Here is a 22589-nt window from a genome sequence, read left to right as displayed (position 1 = left end):
ATTTTGGGCATCAACTGGTAAAACAGGTGGGATGGCAACCAAAGGAAACAGACCAAAACCCCTAATGTTGCTTAACTGTGAGATTCTCATGTAAAATTATATGCAAGTAATACATTCCTATTTACCAGTGTGATTTTCAGATAAAAATACTGGTATAAATACAGGTGGCTTTCTCAGATAGTACAAAGAGAGTGAGAGTTTCACAGTTTTCTTATAATTTCTGCAGGTTTTTTTTTACAGTATAGCATTCATAATTTCAAAGTACATATTAGGCTACCTTGTGAACAGAGAAACTGTTTAAAATACAGCATAGTAACTGTAATTTGGCACAAATTTGGCCGCAATGACATCGTAAACTTGACCTGAAACGTTGGCCAAATACCTAGAATGCCGCGCGCATTCCATATCACCCTTTTTTAAAATAAATCTCTCGGCCTCCTCACTTGACTGGACGGAAATAAAGACTTGCAAGAGTGTAACTATAGAAACCAACACACCAAAGAGTTTTTTTTCCACTCAGTCACCCGTGAATTTCGTTCACATTCCCATCGTGACGGAAGTTTATTTGGCGCCCCTTCTAAGCTATATTGCTAACCTGATGAGCACTTTAAAGAATTCTGATCAATTGTTTACGTAATGGCAAATGATGCTTAGCACAATGTCATGTAAAGTGTCAGGACCTGAACGGAGACAGGACCCACTTGCGTTACGTTTTTCTCAGTTTTATTAAAAGAACGGATAGGGTTGCCCCCACGATGTGGTGATCGCTGGGCACGGGAAGCAGGTCGCTCTGAACGCGGAAGTGGGACTTCCGTGGCGAGCGATGGTGGTGTCGGGAACGGAAAACGGGACAGTAGCTGGGACAGGAGAGCAAAAACATGGTCGGGGTCTTAAGCGAGTCGTAAGCCAGGAAAGCAGAGTAGACGTGGTCGGGGACAAAAAAGGTCAAAAGCCGGGACGGGAGAGTAGACGTGGTCAGGATCAAAAATGGGTTGAAGCCGGGGTACAGACAGGAGCAAAAAACAGGTTGGAGTTGGGGTCGAAAAAAGGGCTTGCCTAGTGTAAACTGAGGTTCGCAGACGGACTGACAACAGGGGACTAATAGTAGTGGATTTAAATGGGGACAGAGAGCCAATCAGAGTCCGAGGCAGTTGGCGCCAAAGGAGCAGACACAGGTGAAGCATATCGGTATCATGACAGTAAAGTATCGGGAAGATATTTGAATTGTTTTAATTTGCGTCAAGTATTTGTGGTAAGTTCGGTGAAAATCTTCTGTAAAATAATTAAAATATTGTTTTTTTTTATATTAATCCTCCTTTGTACTTTAGTCATCTTAATCTGCCTTCAACCTTTTAGTGTTCTTAAAATAAAGTTTTTAGAAAAAAAAATAGTTCCAAAGCACTGTTGGGAACACCAATTTCGGGAAAATATTTCTGCAGCTTTGCTGTCCAAATAAAATATATATTTCTATTCATATTTTTAAATTAGAAAATAACTGTTTCTTTGCTTTATCTAAAATGCAAAATCCAGTGTTTTACAAGCTACACAATTTCAAGTTTTAGCATGTGAATGTATTTTGGAAAAAAAATGTAAATTTAAAAAGCCATAACTGTTGAATTTGTCTCTAACATTATTCATGTCAAATTTTAGAAAGGTTTTGGGAAAAATATCCCTGATAACAATAGAAAAAACACAGACATCATAAATGAAGAAGACAACATGTTTTTCAAACAATTTTCATAAACATGTTGCGTTTTTTTAGTGTATTTTGTAAGTGCGCGTTTTTGCCATAAAAGGAGGCATGTTCTATAATTGTCTCTTATTTTTAAAGACTGATTTGAAAAAGGTTCTGAGCTGAAACAGATATTGTGAATTATTTAGCACCTCCTATTGGTAAAACCCGAATTCATAAAAAGAAAACAATATTTAAATAATAAGCACACATAAATGAACTGTCATATAAACAGGTCTTGTAAGTCAAGAAATTAGATTTCATTTTACATAACATGAGCCTCACTTGGAGGAATTTGACGGAATTGTCAGCCATCTTTCTGCTAAGGGTACCCCAAAAAAACTTGGGAAAGGCTGGGCAAAAAAATAATTCCACGGCGTGGCACCGGGGTGGTTAGCGTGCAGCCCCACGGTACGGAGGTTCAGAGTTCAAGGTCAGCTACTGCGGCTTCCCCGTGTGGAGTTTGTATGTTCTCCCCGTGGCTGAAACATGCATGTCAGGTTAATTGGCTGGTCCAAATTGTCCCTAGGTGTGAAAGACCGAGTGAGTTGTCTGTCCCTGTGTACCCTGCGACCAGTTCAGGATGTCCCCTGCCCACTGTCCCAAGATAGCTAAGATGGGCTCCAGCACCCCCGCGGCCCTATTTCAGATAAGCGGTGCGGATAATGGATGGATAAATGGAAGGTGCGGTCTGAGTCTCCGTAGTTATTTATCTTCTTTGTGCTTGTAGTGCTCATTTTTGGTTGTACCAAACCAGAATTCGCTAAGCTTTTTGAAGCTAAGAGCCACTTTTTTGTTATTTATTAGCGCGAAGGGCTACCATTTTGATATGCATTTCTAAAATGTTGTTAGTATGTTATTACTATTTTATTACCAAGTTTTAATTATTTGAGGTTAAAATTGGCTAAGTCAACCACTTAACATCATTGCAGATAGAAATCAAATTTCCTAGAAAGTCTCAATGATCCTTGATATAGTTTTAAAACCATTCCGCGGGCTACTCAGGTATTCTTACGGGGCTACCTGGTGCCCACTGGCAACATGTTGGAGACCCCTCCACTACACAATACGACGACATATATACAATTATGTTTTTAATATTACCAACGCGATAATCAGAAAATGGCTCACAACAATTAATTCCAGTAAGTAGCATTCATGAAAGATTCCATTTTCTTCATATAGATCTAATTATGTATTTATTTTGGCCAAACTGAGATAATTTATTCACAGTTCCTCTTTATTTTTAGAGTCGCCAAACATGATCATGCCTGAAATGGCATTATCCCATAATCTAGCTTTCTGTATAGTACAAGTCATACACGGTTAAGGGGCTAAGTGCTTCTCAATTATTTTCTGTATTACCACTCTCTGAAGAAGAAATCCTCTCCTTTTTTAAGTGGGCACGTAATATTGGTGGCGTCTTATCAGTGTGAATGGGGTATAATGTCTTTAAGTGACTGGTTAATTTATTTGGCTTCATGCTGTCCTCTGCCAACATTTTTAACATAGCAAGCACACCAGTCTTTGCTCTTCTCCCTCCGTGGTCGCAGTGAAGTTCTACTAAGGCTTTGTCCATCATCGTCTTAGCTCAGTGGTTCTGAAATTGTGAGTTGGGACCCCCTGGAGGGACGCAAGGCTCTGTCAACAGGGACATGGGCACGTTTAGCTTTGGGGAACCATTTTTTTAACTTTCCTAGAATGAAGTGCAACTGCACCTCCACTACACCAGGGCACAGCCGTGTTCTAGTTGGAGTGTTTTGTCTACATTTAGCCTCCAGGCACTTTATATAGCAGAGAGTACATGAAGTTTAGACAATAAGCGACCCCATTAAAAAATATTTAACCCCGATGAGGAGACAGGCAAAGAAGGATGGCCGAAAAAGACAAAGAATAGTCTTTCCCAAAAACTAAGACAAGGAGGTTTGACAAAGCGTACATAGCACTTCACTGCCACCACAGAAGGATACAGACAAAAAGCTGTGTGTTTTGCATGCTAAAAATGTTGACAGCCAACAGCTTAAAGCCAAACAAATTAAGCCGTTACTTCAAGTCATTACAACCCAATCACGCTGATAAGACTTCAATTTTGCACGGACAGAATTGTCGTGTTACCACTAAAATCGAGCAATTGTTGGGGGAGGGGTTGGTAGTGGGAGATATTTCTTCCTCTAAAGTTGGAGACTGACGGCAAGAAACTGAGAAGCACTGTCCTAACTTATGTTTGTTTCTTCACCCGGTCTCTCTTCGCCTGTCTCTGCATTCGTGGTATCATTTTTTTCATGGGGTCATTTGAGTGTCTGCTACACTTCGTGTCTACACTTCATAAATATGCTTATACTCTGTGCTTAATGCATTGCAGGGTGGCTAAATGCAAACAAAACACTCTGCGAGCTAGTGGAGTGGAGGTGCAATTGCACTTTATTTTAGGAAATTTTTAAAAAAGTCCCGAAATCAAATGCGCCCGTATCTTCTTCACAGAGGCCCTTGCCCCAGACCCACTATTCGAGAACCACTGGGCTAAGGTACTTGTAGATTGTCTTAATTAGCCCAAGGGCTAAATGGCTCACAGTGACCTTAAATCTATGGCTTGCATTCCACAGCCTGAACTCACTGACAGAGGCCAAAACGGTAGTTTTAACTTGATTCTTCTTGCTCAGCTTTCTTCCCTTGTCTCGGGTAGCTTGCCACCTGGAACACCAAGGTTTCCAATCATCCCAGGAAGCGAGCGATTGTCACAGGAGGGAAAAGAACTTGGCCAAAATTCCTCGTTTATGGATCTCACTGTCAAAAGGGTTGAGTCAGTGTAAACATGGAAAAAATTAGTTTTCCAATTCCAAACAATGTCGTGCTATGATAACGATCATAATCACAGGTTCTGTCTTTGGCGTGCATGTCCCCTCCACGGTGAGCAATGACTGGCACTTGCTATAATGTCTATGATGTCTTATTTGTGACATTTTTACGATTTTTACATAAAAGTCTCAGATTTTCTTCAAATTGTGCGGCGCGCCCTATTATTGCACACTGTGTCTCATTGTAAAGGGGTGCTCAGAGACCAGCTCTCTGGTCTTAGGTTTGGGCGCCCACCCATGAGACTAGGAGGTCACAGTTTCAAGCCTTGGCCGAGTCAAGGCTTGCAACATTTTTGGGTGAAATCCGATGTTTTTGTAAGATCGCTCACATTTCCAACTAAATGCGCCATGTATGCGATCTCCTGTGACTTTTATACCTTCTCCCGTGTTCGGCACAAATGTTCCACAAGCTTAATAGGTCACGTGACGTCACACGCAATGCATTGTTTGGAGACGTACCACCCATAAATGCTAACACCGTAGCGTATCTAGCAATCTAAAGGTTTTTGTTATCGTCTTGGTGCTTTAGTTTCATAACACTGTGTCATTTTCCCACTCGGACCATGACTACGGTGGCGCATAAACATAGAGTAGATTATAATGAAAAAAATGAATTGTCGACTCCTGGGCTGGACTGTTCGATCTTTCGGAAGGTTACTCTGAACGTCACTCAAAGTGAAGAAAGCGAACCTCTAAATGGAGATTTAGCGAAGTTTCGCGTCAGAAACAGAGGATGAAAATTTTTATGTTATGGATTACTGGGAAAAACTTGAGTGCCTCTTTTTCTGCAAGCAGAGGGTTCCCACACCCTATCGTGGGGTGCGCCGTGTGTATGTGTTAAATACAGAAATAGAACCATCTACCGAGGCTCTGCCCTTTATGGTCATGAAAATATGGTATTTCTAAATTGCTTTTCAAAGGGGGTTACATTAGAACAGTGGTCTGAAACCTATGGCTCGCAACCCATATATGCCTCTTTTCATGAGTACATATGGCTTGGGGATAAAATGCTGACTGTCTAAATTCTACCGTAGTGTTTAGCCAAAACCAATCAAATCTTACATAATGTCCGATCCAGTCTATAAAGGGCACAGTTTTAACTCCAGTTTAAAGTCAAGGTGACACGCCAACAGACCCTGTTTTGGCTGTAACTCGCTACAGAATCCTTTATATTGTACCAGATTAGGTAATGGATGTTCACTGTTTTGACACTTTCTGATAAAAACCCAAACAACAAACTGTGATACGCTAGCGAAGCGCTTAGTACAATTTTTTTGGGTGAGGGGTAGAGATAGGTGGAGTTATGCAACACAGCACGCTCCACACTCTCTCACACGCGCCTACCACACTGCAGTGAAATACATCCATAAAGTTTTTGTTTACAGTTTTTGTGACATATTAACAAAATAACTGCTTGCACCTTGTTTTGAAACCAATATTTACACAAATTTAGGGTCAAAATGAGCGTCGGTGATCTTAAGTAACTGTGGTAGGGAGACAATTTTAAAGTGGTTTATGATATCGGACACAGGCTCTGGCATTATTCTTACTTTATCAAATCATCAAACGTCACACGGAAAAATTAAATGCGCTGAAAAATTTGCTTTGGTCTGGAGAGCGGGTTTGGCGGTTTTGCTAAAATTGGTCTTGAAATAAATGGCATGGCTCTCTCTCAAGAATCTTAATATTTTTCTATAATGGCTCTTTGGGTCCAAAAGGTTTCTGACTCCTGCATTAGAATCAGGACATACCATTAATGCGCTTCAGGCGCCTCAGAACAAACCCTTAAAAAAATCAGTAAGTAAAATACGAGCAGTTGCATGCTAAAAATCCGTCCCATAAATTTGCATGTCGTATAAATAGCCGTGGTTATTGAGACCGGATACAATTGCAGGGAGAGGAAGAGGAGGTTTGGGTTCCACTTCATTGCAGGCTGGCCGTGACTGTGGTCGGCTACTTCCGTCACAAGCGCACCTCTGAATTTTCACCTTATCCATGGCCGATTCTCAAATTCGCCAAGCGGATTGATATAGATCCTGGCCCATGGAAACAGGCTGCTTTTAACCACTGGATGGCAACCAAACGCTAAGACATGTAACACTGTGAACAGGAAATACGATATCTAATCCAGCAGGAGGGCGTCGGCAACACATTCAATTGAAACGTTGACCTTCTGAAAGCTGACATAAAAAAATGGCTAATCTAATGCATATGCTAAACTAATTTTAGCCAGCGAGCTATACTACTGAACCACAAGGAAACTCAACACTGTAAATGTTAAGGTTAAAGGGATAGTGTGTATTATTTAGTGCCTCCTAGTGGTACAAGAAACTTTCGTTCAATAAATATAAAATGAATAATGATTTAAATATTAGGAAGCATGGCGGCGCAGTGGTTAGCGCAAGTGTGGCACAGTTCTGAGGTCATGAGCTCAAACTTCCTGTGTGGAGTTTACATGTTCTCCCCGTGCTTACGTGGGTTTCCTCCGGGCACTCCGGTTTCCTCCCACATTCCAAAAACATGCATGTCAGGTTAATTGGTCGGTCCAAATTGTCCCTAGGTGTGAATGAGCGAGCGGATTGTCTGTCCCTGTGTGCCCTGCGACTGGCTGGCAACCAGTTTAGGGTGTCCCCTGCCCACTGCCCGAAGATAGCTGGGATGGGCTCAGTACCCCCACGACCCTACTGAGGATAAGCGGTGCAGATAATGGATGGATGGATTTGAATATTAGGGAAAAAACATGAACGATCATACCCATACGTTGCACCATGTTTGTCTGGCATCCAGCTGCTATGGAGTGATTATGTGGCACTGGTTTTCATTCACATTACAAAACAGTGCCCTCTAGTGGTCAACTATTACATACTGGGGTTTTGATAAAACGACTTTTTTACACACCGAAAAACAACCATGCTATTTGCTAACAGCTATAACGCAGTTCACCATCTTGCTACTTTACTGGTTTGCAAGGTGGACTGGGTCCTGAATTCTCATTGGCCAGTCTCTTCTCTTCTCTCTACCAGTGCATCAATAATGTTGTATTCTATGCAAAACTGCTTGAAAACTGTATGATAAGTGCATGTTAATTCCACACTTGTCATTTTATATGGTTTCCCAGTAATTGACCGTAAATTCCGGACTATAAGCCGCTACTTTTTTCCCAAACGTTCAACCCTGCGGCCAATTTATGTAATTTTTCTAACGGCCGCCAGCGGCGTGTCATGATTACCCAAGTGGAGCCACCTGGGGTAATCATCTGGCGCGCTGGAATGCGCTTCCTGATTGGTTTATGTTCCCTTTTTAAGCATGCTACGCGGAGACCTCTTCGTCGGAGGATTACTTTTTACCCCGTTTGACTCGCCTGATTTTCCTGTGTCTTTTTTGACTTGTTTACCTGATTCTGCCTGCCTCCGATCCGACCTGCTTCCGTTCCACGCTACGATCTTCTCTCCAGTCCCGGTAAACTCGACCTGCTTCCGTCCCACGCTACGATTGGCTACGTGTCCCGAAGTTGTCTTCACGGCGTTGCTGCTGACGTTCGACGGTCATTGCGTCTCCCGCTAACCCTGTACGCTTCCCCAAATAAAAGACTTGTAACGAACGCTCTGGGGTCTCCTGCTCTGTTCTGGTCCGCCCTGACACGGCGCTCGAGTACAAAAGGTAAGATTTAGACCGGTGGAATATATGCGCTGAGGAAGACTGCAACTTCTTAGCTTGTGCACAAATTAAATTAGCGTAGAAATATCCTCACCATGCAAATTGCAAAAAGAAAGGCACATGACGCAGCTTTCAAGCTAAATGCAATCGAGCAGTCCGATAAAGAAGGAAACAGAGCCACCGCACGTCACTTCACTTTGCGACCGTGTTGTTGAATAAGGGAGCGTGGGACGACGTCTATATGACATAGTCTCTTTCCCATACTGGGGAAGACGACCTTGATGACGTCATTTATAAGGAGTACGGTATGTTTTTTTAACAGAGCCGTTTACTGTGTTGCGAGCGTGTTGCTAGTAGCGTTTTGCTACCCTTCACAGGCACGGTTTGGGATGAAAGTTATAAAATTATTATCAAAGCTTTGAAAACTCTCTCGGTGTACCGTCTTTCTTTGTAAATACGTGTAACCATGTATAATATGTATTTGCAACTGTATATTTTTGTAATGTATTTATTTTAGAGACTTATTCTGATATGTTTTCCACGGGCGAATCAAAAAGAAGGGGTGAAAACAATGGGGGCTGACGGGAAGTGGAGTAAAGGTGAGACGTGTTTGTGGACGCAGCGGACAATAGTGGATATATATTTTTTCCACCTTTACCTTTGGAAATATACTTTTTTTTCTCCTTGGATTATTTTCAACGGGACCCGGACTCTGCAGGTCTGCATCAAACCTTAAGTACCGGTATAATTTTCCGTTCATTTTGCCGGCTGTGGTTTTTGGACTGGGTACTTTACATTCAGTTACAATCGCAGAACTCAAAGTCGGGTTTAGGTTAAATTTGTGATTGTGTTACATGTTATAATGTGGGCGCATGCGGCTTATATACAGGTGCGCCTTGTGTAAGTACAAAAGCGGCTGTCCTCTTAAAATGTGGTGGGTGCGGCTTTTAATCAGGTGCGCTCTATAGTCCGGAATTTACGGTATACGTTTTTGGATCATTTGAAATTGTGTATGCCGTATAATTTTGGGAATTAAAAAGATAAGACTATTTTCTTTTTCTTTCAGTTCTGATCCGGATCGTCTCAGTCACAGGTAGAAAATGATGTCATTGTAGAGTGCCAATGTTGTCTCAGTATTCTACAAAGTCTGTCTTGCTGTGAATAAATAGGTGCCGCGTTGTGTTTGTGCGGTTCACCACCGCTTAATAAGGAGCATTGCAATTGGCTGAGGTTGACAGGTGTGATTATCTCTTGATTTTTCTCTAAAACTCATAATATTGTCAAATTGTTCTGCACCTACAATATAGACAATTGTATAATACTGTAATTTTCTACTTCACAGATTTCGCCTATCCTAGTTTCTTTTTGGAACGCAATTCCCTCACAGCAAATACTATAGTCAAATCAAGTCATGTTTATTTGTGACGCCCTTAATCACAAAGAGTCTCAAAGGGCTGCACAGACCACAGACTATTATTACACCATCCCCTGATCTAAAACCTACGTGAGGGGAAGGAAAAACTCAAAAAGCTCAACACGAGGAAAATGAAGAAACCTTGAAAAGGGACCGCACATAAGCGAATACCCTTCCAAGAGTTTCTAAATTAAATTTGACAATTTTATTAGCAGAAATTTAACACACTTGTACAATCAAATGTTTTTCCATTGGCTGGCAACCAGTTCAGGGTTTCCCATGCCTACAGTGACTATTGTGATTAGCGGTTGGACAAAGCATAGATGGTATTTAAAAAATGGAGCAATCCCCTCCAAATAATAAATAACTAGAGGACCCTACACTTGTTGACCATTGCTTACACTTAACTCTAATCAGGAGGATGTTTAACGACTGTGCGGCCAGCAGAAGCTGTTGTATCGATGCTCTCTTCATGGAGTTACTGCCTGCGTTTCACGCTTCTCATTAAAAAACTATATTAAAAAAGCAAATATTTTTTTTTCTGTCGGAGGACGTCAACAAAAAATACAGCATCCTAGTTAGTATTCTGCTAGCTTTTAAAAAAAACTGTCACGACCAGAACGGAATCAGCATCCAAATGCGTAGCGTTAACCACAAGTTTATTGATAGAAAGAGGAAGGGCAGTGCTCGCTGGATGTGGAAGCAAGCCGCTCACACAATTGGACCGTGATCCGAATACGGAAGGGGATCTTACGGAGCGGGAGATAGCGGTGTCAAGGACGGAAAAAACAGGTCGATAGCCGGGACAGGAAAGCAACACGTGGTCAGGATCAAAAACGGGTCGTCAGCCGGGACTGGAGAGCAAACGTGGTCAGGGTCGAAAAAAGGTCGAAGCCGGAGACAAACGGAGAGGTCAAGAACGGACGGGTGAAAAAAACGGGTGCAAACAAAGTCAGAGACAAAATGCTTGCTTGTAAGAACAGAGGTTCGCTGACGGACTGACAACAGGCGAGTGAACGGACTGGGCTTAAAAAGGACAGGGAACCAATCAGGTAGCCCGCAGCGGCTGGCGCCAAATAAACGGGCACAGGTGATACTGATCAGTAATCATGACAAAAACTAACCATCAATATTGAATAATCAAAAGGAGAAACTCGTTGGGTCGATAAATGAATGTGGATTGACAAAAAGTGTTGATTTTCCAAAATAAAACTACATTTTCCAAACTAGTTTTTACACATATAAAAAAAAACATACACAAAAGTAAAACATGTTTTCATGTGTTGTATGTATATATGTCACTACAGTTTTATTTAAGATACAATGAAACAAGATATCACAATATTCATGTTAATAACAGTTAAATCATTCATATTTTATTCAACTTGGATAGAATATCACAAAATAATTGCTTGTTTCGGCAACTTTGTGTCTGGCAACTTGGAAAAGCAAGAAAGATATAGTAAGTGAACGCATCCATGCATCCGATCCTGCGGCCGTCACCTGCTTTTCTGCCGGCTCGGAAATTCCGCTACGGCCAATTTTGTGTGCCCCCTGCTGTGAACTTTGACCTCCATGTAAAAACAGCTGTTTGAGCAAGAGGCTAACTGACATAATCCTACCGAACGGCTATTGATGAGATTTGCACGTCTTAGAGAGAATAGTCTCCAAATTGGGACATGCCCCCATGAACTTTGGGGCGGGATTTATCCTTGTGTTTTCCCAAAATTCAATATCTCACATAACTTTTTGTTAAAAGGACAGTGTGTATTACTTAGCACCCCCTAGTGGTAAAAAACAAACTTCATTTGTTTAAAAAAAAACAATATCGGTTTGACTTTTAAGAAAAAATACATATGCATCATGTAAAAATACTCATAGGTCGAATATCTTGCATTTATATTACATAAGATGAGCTTCACTTAGTGGGAACTGATATCATTGTCCCCCATCTTGCTACTACGTTTACCCGAAGAAAAAAACCATTGCATGTTGATTGATGGTGGACAATAATGTCAGCCCCCTCTGGGTGTTGCGTAAAATAGATAAAAAATTTTTGACCTATGAGTGTCTGAAAATGTGTGTTTATGTGGTAGTTTGTGTATTTTGGTTAATTGCAGTGGTAGAGCATTTGACTGCAGAACAAAGGGTCCCCAGTTCAACTCTGGATATCCCCTTATTGCTTTCTTTGCGACAATACATATAGTGGTATCGGGTACTTTTTCTATCATTTGTTCGTATGGAAAAACCACATTCCATGTGGGGGTGTAGCTTAGTATTTGAGCATTTGACTGCAGATCAAAGGGTCCCCAGTTCAACTCTGGGTACCCCCTTATTGCTTTCTTTGCAAGAATACATATAGTGGTATCAGGTACTTTTTCTACCAGGTTTTTGTATGGAAGAATTACATTCCATGTGGGGGTGTAGCTCAGTGGTAGAGCATTTGACTGCGGATCAAGAGGTCCCCAGTTCAACTCTGCATACCCCCTTTATGCGTCAATACATTAAGTGATATCAGGGACTTTTTCTACCAGTCGTTTGTATGGAAAAACTACATTTCATGTGGGGGTGTAGCTCAGTGGTAGAGCATTTGACTGCAGATCAAGAGGTCCCCAGTTCAACTCTGGGTACCCCCTTATTGCTTTCTTTGCGACAATATATATAGGGGTATTGGGTACTTTTTCTACTATGTTTTTGTATGGAAAAACCATCTTCCATGTGGGGATGTAGCTCAGTGGTAGAGCATTTGACTGCAGATCAAGAGGTCCCCAGTTCAACTCTGGGTACCCGTTATTGCTTTCTTTGCAACAATGTATATAGGGGTATTGGGTACTTTTTCTACTAGGTTTTTGTATGGAAAAACCACATTTCATGTGGGGGTGTAGCTCGGTGGTAGAGCATTTGACTGCAGATCAAGAGGTCCCCAGTTCAACTCTGGGTACCCGTTATTGCTTTCTTTGCAACAATGTATATAGGGGTATTGGGTACTTTTTCTACTAGGTTTTTGTATGGAAAAACCACATTTCATGTGGGGGTGTAGCTCGGTGGTAGAGCATTTGACTGCAGATCAAGAGGTCCCCAGTTCAACTCTGGGTACCCCGTTATTGCTTTCTTTGCGACAATATATATAGGGGTATCGGGTACTTTTTCTACCATTTGTTTGTATGGAAGAACTTCATTTCATGTGGGGGTATAGCTCAGTGGTACAGGATTTGACTGCAAATCAAGAGGTCCCCAGTTCAACTCTGGATACCCCCTTTATGCGTCAATACATTAAGTGATATCAGGTACTTTTTCTACCAGTCGTTTGTATGGAAAAACCACATCCCATGTGGGCGTGTAGCTCAGTGGTAGAGCATTTGACTGCAGATCATGAGGTCCCCAGTTCAACTCTGGGTACCCCCTTATTGCTCTCTTTGCGACTATATATATAGGGGTATTGGGTACTTTTTCTACTAGGTTATTGTATGGAAAACCACATTCCATGTGGGGGTGTAGCTCAGTGGTAGAGCATTTGACTGCAGATCAAGAGGTCCCCAGTGTAACTCTGGGTACCCCCTTATTGCTTTCTTTGCGACAATATAAATAGGGGTATTGGGTACTTTTTCTACTAGGTTTTTGTATGGAAAAACCACATTCCATGTGGGGGTTTAGCTCAGTGGTAGAGCATTTGACTGCAGATGAAGAGGTCCACAGTTCAACTCTGGATGCCCCCTTATTGCTTTCTTTGCGTCAATACATTAAGTGATATCAGGTACTTTTTCTACCAGTCGTTTGGATGGAAAAGTAACATTCCATGTGGGGGTGTAGCTCAGTGGTAGAGCATTTGACTGCAGATCAAGAGGTCCCCAGTTCAACTCTAGGTACCCCCTTATTGCTTTCTTTGCGACAATACATATAGTGGTATCGGGTGCTTTTTCTACTATTTGTTTGTATGGAAAAACAGTGTTCCTTGTGGGGGTGTAGCTCAGCGGTAGAGCATTTGACTGCAGATCAAGAGGTCCCCAGTTCAACTCTGTGTACCCCCTTATTGCTTTCTTTGCGACAATACATATAGTGGTATCGGGTACTTTTTCTACCAGGTTTTTGTATGGAAAAACCACATTCCATGTGGGGGTTTAGCTCAGTGGTAGAGCATTCGACTGCAGATCAAAGGGTCCCCAGGTCAACTCTGGGTAGCCCCTTATTGCTTTTGTTGCAACAATACTTATAGGGGTATCGGGTACTTTTTCTACCAGGTTTTTGTATGGAAGAATCAAATTCCATGTGGGGGTGTAGCTCAGTGGTAGAGCATTTGACTGCAGATCAAGAGGTCCCCAGTTCAACTCTGGATGCCCCCTTATTGCTTTCTTTGCGTCAATACATTAAGTGATATCAGGTACTTTTTCTACCAGTCGTTTGGATGTAAAAGTAATATTACATGCGGGGGTGTAGCTCAGTGGTAGAACATTTGACTGCAGATCAGGAGGTCCCCAGTTCAACTCTGGATACCCCCTTTTTGCGTCAATACATTGAGTGATATCGGGTACTTTTTCTACCATTTGTTTGTAGGGAAAAACCACATTCCATGTGGGGGTGTTGCTCAGTGGTAGAGCATTTGATTGCAAATCGCAGGGTCCCCAGTTCAACTCTGGATACCCCCTTGTTGCTTTCTTTGCGAAAATTATATAGGGGTATCGGGTACTTTTTCTACCAGGTTTTTGTATGGAAAAACCACATTCCATGTGGGGGTGTAGCTCAGTGGTAGAGCATTTGACTGCAGATCAAGAGGTCCCCAGTTCAACTCTGGGTACCCCCTTATTGCTTTCTTTGCCACAATATATATAGGGGTATTGGGTACTTTTTCTACTATGTTTTTGTATGGAAAAACCATCTTCCATGTGGGGATGTAGCTCAGTGGTAGAACATTTGACTGCTGATCAAGAGGTCCCCAGTTCAACTCTGGATGCCCCCTTATTGCTTTCTTTGCGACAATACATTAAGTGATATCAGGTACTTTTTCTACCAGTCGTTTGGATGGAAAAGTAATATTACATATGGGGGTGTAGCTCAGTGGTAGGGCATTTGACTGCAGATCAAGAGGTCCCCAGTTCAACTCTGGGTTTCCCCTTATTGCTTTCTTTGCGACAATACATATAGTGGTATCGGGTACTTTTTCTACCAGGTTTTTGTATGGAAAAACTATATTCCATTTGGGGGTGTAGCTCAGTGGTAGAGCATTTGACTGCAGATCAAAGGGTCCCCAATTCAACTCTGGGTACCCCCTTATTGCTTTTTTTGCGACAATACATATAGGGGTATCGGGTACTTTTTCTACCAGGTTTTTGTATGGAAAAACTATATTCCATGTGGGGGTGTAGCTCAGTGGTAGAGCATTTGACTGCAGATCGAAAGGTCCCCAGTTCAACTCTGGATGCCCCCTCATTGCTTTCTTTGCGTCAATACATTAAGTGATATCAGGTACTTTTTCTACCAGTCGTCTGTATGGAAAGACCACATTCCATGTGGGGGTGTAGCTCAGTGGTAGAGCATTTGACTGCAGGTCAAGAGGTCCTCACATCAACTCTGGGTACCCCCTTATTGCTTTCTTTGTGACAATATATATAAGGGTATTGGGTACTTTTTCTACTAGGTTTTTGTAGGGAAAAACCACATTCCATGTGGGGGTTTAGCTCAGTGGTAGAGCATTTGACTGCAGATCAAGAGGTCCCCAGTTCAACTCTGGATGCCCCCTCATTGCTTTCTTTGCGTCAATACATTAAGTGATATCAGGTACTTTTTCTACCAGTCGTTTGGATGGAAAAGTAATATTACATATGGGGGTGTAGCTCAGTGGTAGAGCATTTGACTGCAGATCAAGAGGTCCCCAGTTCAACTCTGGGTACCCCCTTATTGCTTTCTTTGCGACAATACATATAGGGGTATCGGGTGCTTTTTCTACCATTTGTTTGTATGGAAAAACAGCGTTCCTTGTGGGGGTGTAGCTCAGTGGTAGAGCATTTGACTGCAGATCAAAGGGTCCCCAGTTCAACTCTGAGTACCCCCTTATTGCTTTCTTTGCGACAATACATATAGGGGTATCGGGTACTTTTTCTACCAGGTTTTTGTATGGAAGAACCGTATTCCATGTGGGGGTGTAGCTCAGTGGTAGAGCATTTGACTGCAGTTCAAGAGGTCCCCAGTTCAACTCTGGATACCCCCTTTTAGCGTCAATACATTGAGTGATATCAGGTACTTTTTCTACCAGTCTTTTGTATGGAAAAGCAATATACTTTGTGGGGGTGTAGCTCAGTGGTAGAGCATTTGACTGCAGATCAAGAGGTCCCCAGTTCAACTCTGGGTACCCCCTTGTTGCTTTCTTTGCGACATTACATATAGTGGTATCGGGTACTTTTTCTACCAGGTTTTTGTATGGAAAAGCAATTTTCCTTGAGGGGGTGTAGCTCAGTGGTAGAGCATTTGACTGCAGATCAAGAGGTCCCCAGTTCAACTCTGGGTACCCCCTTATTGCTTTCTTTGCGACAATATATATAAGGGTATTGGGTACTTTTTCTACTAGGTTTTTGTATGGAAAAACCACATTCCATGTGGGGGTTTAGCTCAGTGGTAGAGCATTTGACTGCAGATCAAGAGGTCCCCAGTTCAACTCTGGATGCCCCCTCATTGCTTTCTTTGCGTCAATACATTAAGTGATATCAGGTACTTTTTCTACCAGTCGTTTGGATGGAAAAGTAATATTACATATGGGGGTGTAGCTCAGTGGTAGAGCATTTGACTGCAGATCAAGAGGTCCCCAGTTCAACTATGGGTACCCCCTTATTGCTTTCTTTGCGACAATACATATAGTGGTATCGGGTACTTTTTCTACCAGGTTTTTGTATGGAATAACCACATTCCATGTGCCGGTTTAGTTCAGTGGTAGAGCATTTGACTGCAGATCAAGAGGTCCCCAGTTCAACTCTGGATGCCCCCTCATTGCTTTCTTTACGTCAATACATTAAGTGATATCAGGTACTTTTTCTACCAGTTGTTTGTATGGAAAAGATATATTCCTTGTGGGGGTGTAGCTCAGTGGTAGAGCATTTGACTGCAGATCAAGAGGTCCCCAGTTCAACTCTGGGTACCCCCTTATTGCTTTCTTTGCGACATTACATATAGTGGTATCGGGTACTTTTTCTACCAGGTTTTTGTATGGAAAAGCAATTTTCCTTGAGGGGGTGTAGCTCAGTGGTAGAGCATTTGACTGCAGATCAAGAGGTCCCCAGTTCAACTCTGCGTACCCCCTTATTGCTTTCTTTGCGACAATACATATAGTGGTATCGGGTACTTTTTCTACCAGGTTTTTTTATGGAAAAACCACATTCCATGTGGGGGTGTAGCTCAGTGGTAGAGCATTTGACTGCAGATCAAGAGGTCCCCAGTTCAACTCTGGATGCCCCCTTATTGCTTTCTTTGCGACAATACATATAGGGGTATCGGGTACTTTTTCTACCATTTGTTTGAATGGAAAAACCACATTCCATGTGGGGGTGTAGCTCAGTGGTAGAGCATTTGACTGCAGATCAAAAAGTCCCCAGTTCAACTCTAGATACCCCCTTTATGCGTCAATACATTAAGTGATATCAGGTACTTTTTCTACCAGTCGTCTGTATGGAAAGACCACATTCCATGTGGGGGTGTAGCTCAGTGGTAGAGCATTTGACTGCAGGTCATGAGGTCCTCAAATCAACTCTGGGTACCCCCTTATTGCTTTCTTTGTGACAATATATATAAGGGTATTGGGTACTTTTTCTACTAGGTTTTTGTAGGGAAAAACCACATTCCATGTGGGGGTTTAGCTCAGTGGTAGAGCATTTGACTGCAGATCAAGAGGTCCCCAGTTCAACTCTGGATGCCCCCTCATTGCTTTCTTTGCGTCAATACATTAAGTGATATCAGGTACTTTTTCTACCAGTCGTTTGGATGGAAAAGTAATATTACATATGGGGGTGTAGCTCAGTGGTAGAGCATTTGACTGCAGATCAAGAGGTCCCCAGTTCAACTCTGGGTACCCCCTTATTGCTTTCTTTGCGACAATACATATAGGGGTATCGGGTGCTTTTTCTACCATTTGTTTGTATGGAAAAACAGCGTTCCTTGTGGGGGTGTAGCTCAGTGGTAGAGCATTTGACTGCAGATCAAAGGGTCCCCAGTTCAACTCTGAGTACCCCCTTATTGCTTTCTTTGCGACAATACATATAGGGGTATCGGGTACTTTTTCTACCAGGTTTTTGTATGGAAGAACCGCATTCCATGTGGGGGTGTAGCTCAGTGGTAGAGCATTTGACTGCAGTTCAAGAGGTCCCCAGTTCAACTCTGGGTACCCCCTTATTGCTTTCTTTGCGACATTACATATAGTGGTATCGGGTACTTTTTCTATCAGGTTTTTGTATGGAAAAGCAATTTTCCTTGAGGGGGTGTAGCTCAGTGGTAGAGCATTTGACTGCAGATCAAGAGGTCCCCAGTTCAACTCTGGGTACCCCCTTATTGCTTTCTTTGCGACAATATATATAAGGGTATTGGGTACTTTTTCTACTAGGTTTTTGTATGGAAAAGCCACATTCCATGTGGGGGTTTAGCTCAGTGGTAGAGCATTTGACTGCAGATCAAGAGGTCCCCAGTTCAACTCTGGATGCCCCCTCATTGCTTTCTTTGCGTCAATACATTAAGTGATATCAGGTACTTTTTCTACCAGTCGTTTGGATGGAAAAGTAATATTACATATGGGGGTGTAGCTCAGTGGTAGAGCATTTGACTGCAGATCAAGAGGTCTCCAGTTCAACTATGGGTACCCCCATTTGCTTTCTTTGCGACAATACATATAGTGGTATCGGGTACTTTTTCTACCAGGTTTTTGTATGGAAAAACCACATTCCATGTGGGGGTTTAGCTCAGTGGTAGAGCATTTGACTGCAGATCAAGAGGTCCCCAGTTCAACTCTGGGTACCCCCTTATTGCTTTCTTTGCGACAATACATATAGTGGTATCGGGTACTTTTTCTACCAGGTTTTTTTATGGAAAAACCATATTCCATGTGGGGGTGTAGCTCAGTGGTAGAGCATTTGACTGCAGATCAAGAGGTCCCCAGTTCAACTCTGGATGCCCCCTTATTGCTTTCTTTGCGACATTACATATAGTGGTATCGGGTACCTTTTCTACCAGGTTTTTGTATGGAAAAGCATTTTTCCTTGAGGGGGTGTAGCTCAGTGGTAGAGCATTTGACTGTAGATCAAGAGGTCCCCAGTTCAACTCTGGGTACCCGCTTATTGCTTTCTTTGCGACAATACATATAGTGGTATCGGGTACTTTTTCTACCAGGTTTTTGTATGGAAAAACCACATTCCATGTGGGGGTGTAGCTCAGTGGTAGAGCATTTGACTGCAGATCAAGAGGTCCCCAGTTCAACTCTGGTTGCCCCCTTATTGCTTTCTTTGCGACAATACATTAAGTGATATCAGGTACTTTTTCTACCAGTCGTTTGGATGGAAAAGTAATATTACATGTGGGGGTGTAGCTCAGTGGTAGAGCATTTGACTGCAGATCAAAGGGTCCCCGGTTTAACTCTGGATACCCCCTTATTGCTTTCTTTGCGACAATACATATAGGGGTATCACGTACTTTTTCTACCAGGTTTTTGTATGGAAGAACTACATTCCATGTGGGGGTGTAGCTTAGTGGTAGAGCATTTGACTGCAGATCAAAAGGTCCTCAGTTCAACTCTGGATACCCCCTTTATGCGTCAATACATCAAGTGATATCAGGTACTTTTTCTACCAGTCGTCTGTATGGAAAAGTAATATTACATGTGGGGGTTTAGCTCAGTGGTAGAGCATTTGACTGCAGATCAAGAGGTCCCCAGTTCAACTCTGGATGCCCCCTCATTGCTTTCTTTGCGTCAATACATTAAGTGATATCAGGTACTTTTTCTACCAGTTGTTTGTATGGAAAAGATATATTCCTTGTGGGGGTGTAGCTCAGTGGTAGAGCATTTGACTGCAGATCAAGAGGTCCCCAGTTCAACTCTGGGTACCCCCTTATTGCTTTCTTTGCGACAATACATATAGTGGTATCGGGTACTTTTTCTACCAGGTTTTTTTATGGAAAAACCATATTCCATGTGGGGGTGTAGCTCAGTGGTAGAGCATTTGACTGCAGATCAAGAGGTCCCCAGTTCAACTCTGGATGCCCCCTTATTGCTTTCTTTGCGACATTACATATAGTGGTATCGGGTACCTTTTCTACCAGGTTTTTGTATGGAAAAGCATTTTTCCTTGAGGGGGTGTAGCTCAGTGGTAGAGCATTTGACTGCAGATCAAGAGGTCCCCAGTTCAACTCTGGGTACCCCCTTATTGCTTTCTTTGCGACAATACATATAGTGGTATCGGGTACTTTTTCTACCAGGTTTTTGTATGGAAAAACCACATTCCATGTGGGGGTGTAGCTCAGTGGTAGAGCATTTGACTGCAGATCAAGAGGTCCCCAGTTCAACTCTGGATGCCCCCTTATTGCTTTCTTTGCGACAATACATTAAGTGATATCAGGTACTTTTTCTACCAGTCGTTTGGATGGAAAAGTAATATTACATGTGGGGGTGTAGCTCAGTGGTAGAGCATTTGACTGCAGATCAAAGGGTCCCCGGTTTAACTCTGGATACCCCCTTATTGCTTTCTTTGCGACAATACATATAGGGGTATCACGTACTTTTTCTACCAGGTTTTTGTATGGAAGAACTTCATTCCATGTGGGGGTGTAGCTCAGTGGTAGAGCATTAGACTGCAGATCAAAAGGTCCTCAGTTCAACTCTGGATACCCCCTTTATGCGTCAATACATCAAGTGATATCAGGTACTTCTTCTACCAGTTGTCTGTATGGAAAAGTAATATTACATGTGGGGGTGTAGTTCCGTGGTAGAGCATTTGACTGCAGATCAAGAGGTCCCCAGTTTAACTCTGGGTACCCCCTTATTGCTTTCTTTGCGACAACATATATAGGGGTATTGGGTACTTTTTCTACTAGGTTCTTGTATGGAAAAACCACATTCCATGTGGGGGTTTAGCTCAGTGGTAGAGCATTTGACTGCAGATCAAGAGGTCCCCAGTTCAACTCTGGATGCCCCATTATTGCTTTCTTTGAGTCAATACATTGAGTGATATCAGGTACTTTTTCTACCAGTTGTTTGGATGGAAAACTAACATTCCATGTGGGGGTGTAGCTCAGTGGTAGAGCATTTGACTGCAGATCAAAGGGTCCCCAGTTCAACTCTGAGTACCCCCTTATTGCTTTCTTTGCGACAATACATATAGGGGTATCGGGTACTTTTTCTACCAGGTTTTTGTATGGAAGAACCGTATTCCATGTGGGGGTGTAGCTCAGTGGTAGAGCATTTGACTGCAGTTCAAGAGGTCCCCAGTTCAACTCTGGATACCCCCTTTTAGCGTCAATACATTGAGTGATATCAGGTACTTTTTCTACCAGTCTTTTGTATGGAAAAGCAATATTCCTTGTGGGGGTGTAGCTCAGTGGTAGAGCATTTGACTGCAGATCAAGAGGTCCCCAGTTCAACTCTGGGTACCCCCTTATTGCTTTCTTTGCGACATTACATATAGTGATATCGGGTACTTTTTCTACCAGGTTTTTGTATGGAAAAGCAATTTTCCTTGAGGGGGTGTAGCTCAGTGGTAGAGCATTTGACTGCAGATCAAGAGGTCCCCAGTTCAACTCTGGGTACCCCCTTATTGCTTTCTTTGCGACAATATATATAAGGGTATTGGGTACTTTTTCTACTAGGTTTTTGTATGGAAAAACCACATTCCATGTGGGGGTTTAGCTCAGTGGTAGAGCATTTGACTGCAGATCAAGAGGTCCCCAGTTCAACTCTGGATGCCCCCTCATTGCTTTCTTTGCGTCAATACATTAAGTGATATCAGGTACTTTTTCTACCAGTCGTTTGGATGGAAAAGTAATATTACATATGGGGGTGTAGCTCAGTGGTAGAGCATTTGACTGCAGATCAAGAGGTCCCCAGTTCAACTATGGGTACCCCCTTATTGCTTTCTTTGCGACAATACATATAGTGGTATCGGGTACTTTTTCTACCAGGTTTTTGTATGGAAAAACCACATTCCATGTGGGGGTTTAGCTCAGTGGTAGAGCATTTGACTGCAGATCAAGAGGTCCCCAGTTCAACTCTGGATGCCCCCTCATTGCTTTCTTTACGTCAATACATTAAGTGATATCAGGTACTTTTTCTACCAGTTTTTTTTATGGAAAAACCATATTCCATGTGGGGGTGTAGCTCAGTGGTAGAGCATTTGACTGCAGATCAAGAGGTCCCCAGTTCAACTCTGGATGCCCCCTTATTGCTTTCTTTGCGACAATACATATAGGGGTATCGGGTACTTTTTCTACCATTTGTTTGAATGGAAAAACCACATTCCATGTGGGGGTGTAGCTCAGTGGTAGAGCATTTGACTGCAGATCAAAAAGTCCCCAGTTCAACTCTGGATACCCCCTTTATGCGTCAATACATTAAGTGATATCAGGTACTTTTTCTACCAGTCGTCTGTATGGAAAGACCACATTCCATGTGGGGGTGTAGCTCAGTGGTAGAGCATTTGACTGCAGATCAAGAGGTCCCCAGTTCAACTCTGGATGCCCCCTCATTGCTTTCTTTGCGTCAATACATTAAGTGATATCAGGTACTTTTTCTACCAGTCGTTTGGATGGAAAAGTAATATTACATATGGGGGTGTAGCTCAGTGGTAGAGCATTTGACCGCAGATCAAGAGGTCCCCAGTTCAACTCTGAGTACCCCCTTATTGCTTTCTTTGCGACAATACATATAGGGGTATCGGGTACTTTTTCTACCAGGTTTTTGTATGGAAGAACCGAA

The 22589-nt window shown here is 42.5% G+C and overlaps 18 non-coding genes across 18 annotated transcripts; all 18 read left to right on the top strand.

The window, feature by feature from the left end:
* The first annotated feature begins 12075 nt into the window (after positions 1-12075).
* Positions 12076-12147, top strand: trnar-gcg (transfer RNA arginine (anticodon GCG)). Its single transcript has one exon. It is a non-coding gene; the product is annotated as a tRNA-Arg (tRNA).
* Positions 12148-12222: 75 nt separating this feature from the next.
* On the top strand, positions 12223-12294 carry trnac-gca (transfer RNA cysteine (anticodon GCA)). The gene has a single exon. It is a non-coding gene; the product is annotated as a tRNA-Cys (tRNA).
* Positions 12295-13458: 1164 nt separating this feature from the next.
* trnac-gca (transfer RNA cysteine (anticodon GCA)) lies at positions 13459-13530 on the top strand. The gene has a single exon. It is a non-coding gene; the product is annotated as a tRNA-Cys (tRNA).
* Positions 13531-14384: 854 nt separating this feature from the next.
* trnac-gca (transfer RNA cysteine (anticodon GCA)) lies at positions 14385-14456 on the top strand. The gene has a single exon. It is a non-coding gene; the product is annotated as a tRNA-Cys (tRNA).
* A 240-nt stretch (positions 14457-14696) lies between these two features.
* Positions 14697-14768, top strand: trnac-gca (transfer RNA cysteine (anticodon GCA)). The gene has a single exon. It is a non-coding gene; the product is annotated as a tRNA-Cys (tRNA).
* Positions 14769-15476: 708 nt separating this feature from the next.
* trnac-gca (transfer RNA cysteine (anticodon GCA)) lies at positions 15477-15548 on the top strand. Its single transcript has one exon. It is a non-coding gene; the product is annotated as a tRNA-Cys (tRNA).
* A 387-nt stretch (positions 15549-15935) lies between these two features.
* On the top strand, positions 15936-16007 carry trnac-gca (transfer RNA cysteine (anticodon GCA)). The gene has a single exon. It is a non-coding gene; the product is annotated as a tRNA-Cys (tRNA).
* An 84-nt stretch (positions 16008-16091) lies between these two features.
* Positions 16092-16163, top strand: trnac-gca (transfer RNA cysteine (anticodon GCA)). Its single transcript has one exon. It is a non-coding gene; the product is annotated as a tRNA-Cys (tRNA).
* Positions 16164-16715: 552 nt separating this feature from the next.
* trnac-gca (transfer RNA cysteine (anticodon GCA)) lies at positions 16716-16787 on the top strand. The gene has a single exon. It is a non-coding gene; the product is annotated as a tRNA-Cys (tRNA).
* Positions 16788-17642: 855 nt separating this feature from the next.
* trnac-gca (transfer RNA cysteine (anticodon GCA)) lies at positions 17643-17714 on the top strand. The gene has a single exon. It is a non-coding gene; the product is annotated as a tRNA-Cys (tRNA).
* A 240-nt stretch (positions 17715-17954) lies between these two features.
* On the top strand, positions 17955-18026 carry trnac-gca (transfer RNA cysteine (anticodon GCA)). The gene has a single exon. It is a non-coding gene; the product is annotated as a tRNA-Cys (tRNA).
* Positions 18027-18110: 84 nt separating this feature from the next.
* Positions 18111-18182, top strand: trnac-gca (transfer RNA cysteine (anticodon GCA)). Its single transcript has one exon. It is a non-coding gene; the product is annotated as a tRNA-Cys (tRNA).
* A 395-nt stretch (positions 18183-18577) lies between these two features.
* On the top strand, positions 18578-18649 carry trnac-gca (transfer RNA cysteine (anticodon GCA)). The gene has a single exon. It is a non-coding gene; the product is annotated as a tRNA-Cys (tRNA).
* Positions 18650-18889: 240 nt separating this feature from the next.
* On the top strand, positions 18890-18961 carry trnay-gua (transfer RNA tyrosine (anticodon GUA)). Its single transcript has one exon. It is a non-coding gene; the product is annotated as a tRNA-Tyr (tRNA).
* A 699-nt stretch (positions 18962-19660) lies between these two features.
* Positions 19661-19732, top strand: trnac-gca (transfer RNA cysteine (anticodon GCA)). Its single transcript has one exon. It is a non-coding gene; the product is annotated as a tRNA-Cys (tRNA).
* Positions 19733-19972: 240 nt separating this feature from the next.
* On the top strand, positions 19973-20044 carry trnac-gca (transfer RNA cysteine (anticodon GCA)). Its single transcript has one exon. It is a non-coding gene; the product is annotated as a tRNA-Cys (tRNA).
* A 1158-nt stretch (positions 20045-21202) lies between these two features.
* Positions 21203-21274, top strand: trnac-gca (transfer RNA cysteine (anticodon GCA)). The gene has a single exon. It is a non-coding gene; the product is annotated as a tRNA-Cys (tRNA).
* An 84-nt stretch (positions 21275-21358) lies between these two features.
* trnac-gca (transfer RNA cysteine (anticodon GCA)) lies at positions 21359-21430 on the top strand. Its single transcript has one exon. It is a non-coding gene; the product is annotated as a tRNA-Cys (tRNA).
* The last annotated feature ends 1159 nt before the right edge of the window (positions 21431-22589 follow it).

The sequence above is a fragment of the Urocampus carinirostris genome, chromosome 8, assembly GCF_059441175.1.
Source record: "Urocampus carinirostris isolate Australia breed hairy pipefish chromosome 8, RoL_Ucar_1.0, whole genome shotgun sequence".
In the NCBI taxonomy this organism is placed as follows: domain Eukaryota; kingdom Metazoa; phylum Chordata; class Actinopteri; order Syngnathiformes; family Syngnathidae; genus Urocampus; species Urocampus carinirostris.
This window is presented reverse-complemented; position numbering and strand designations above follow the sequence as displayed.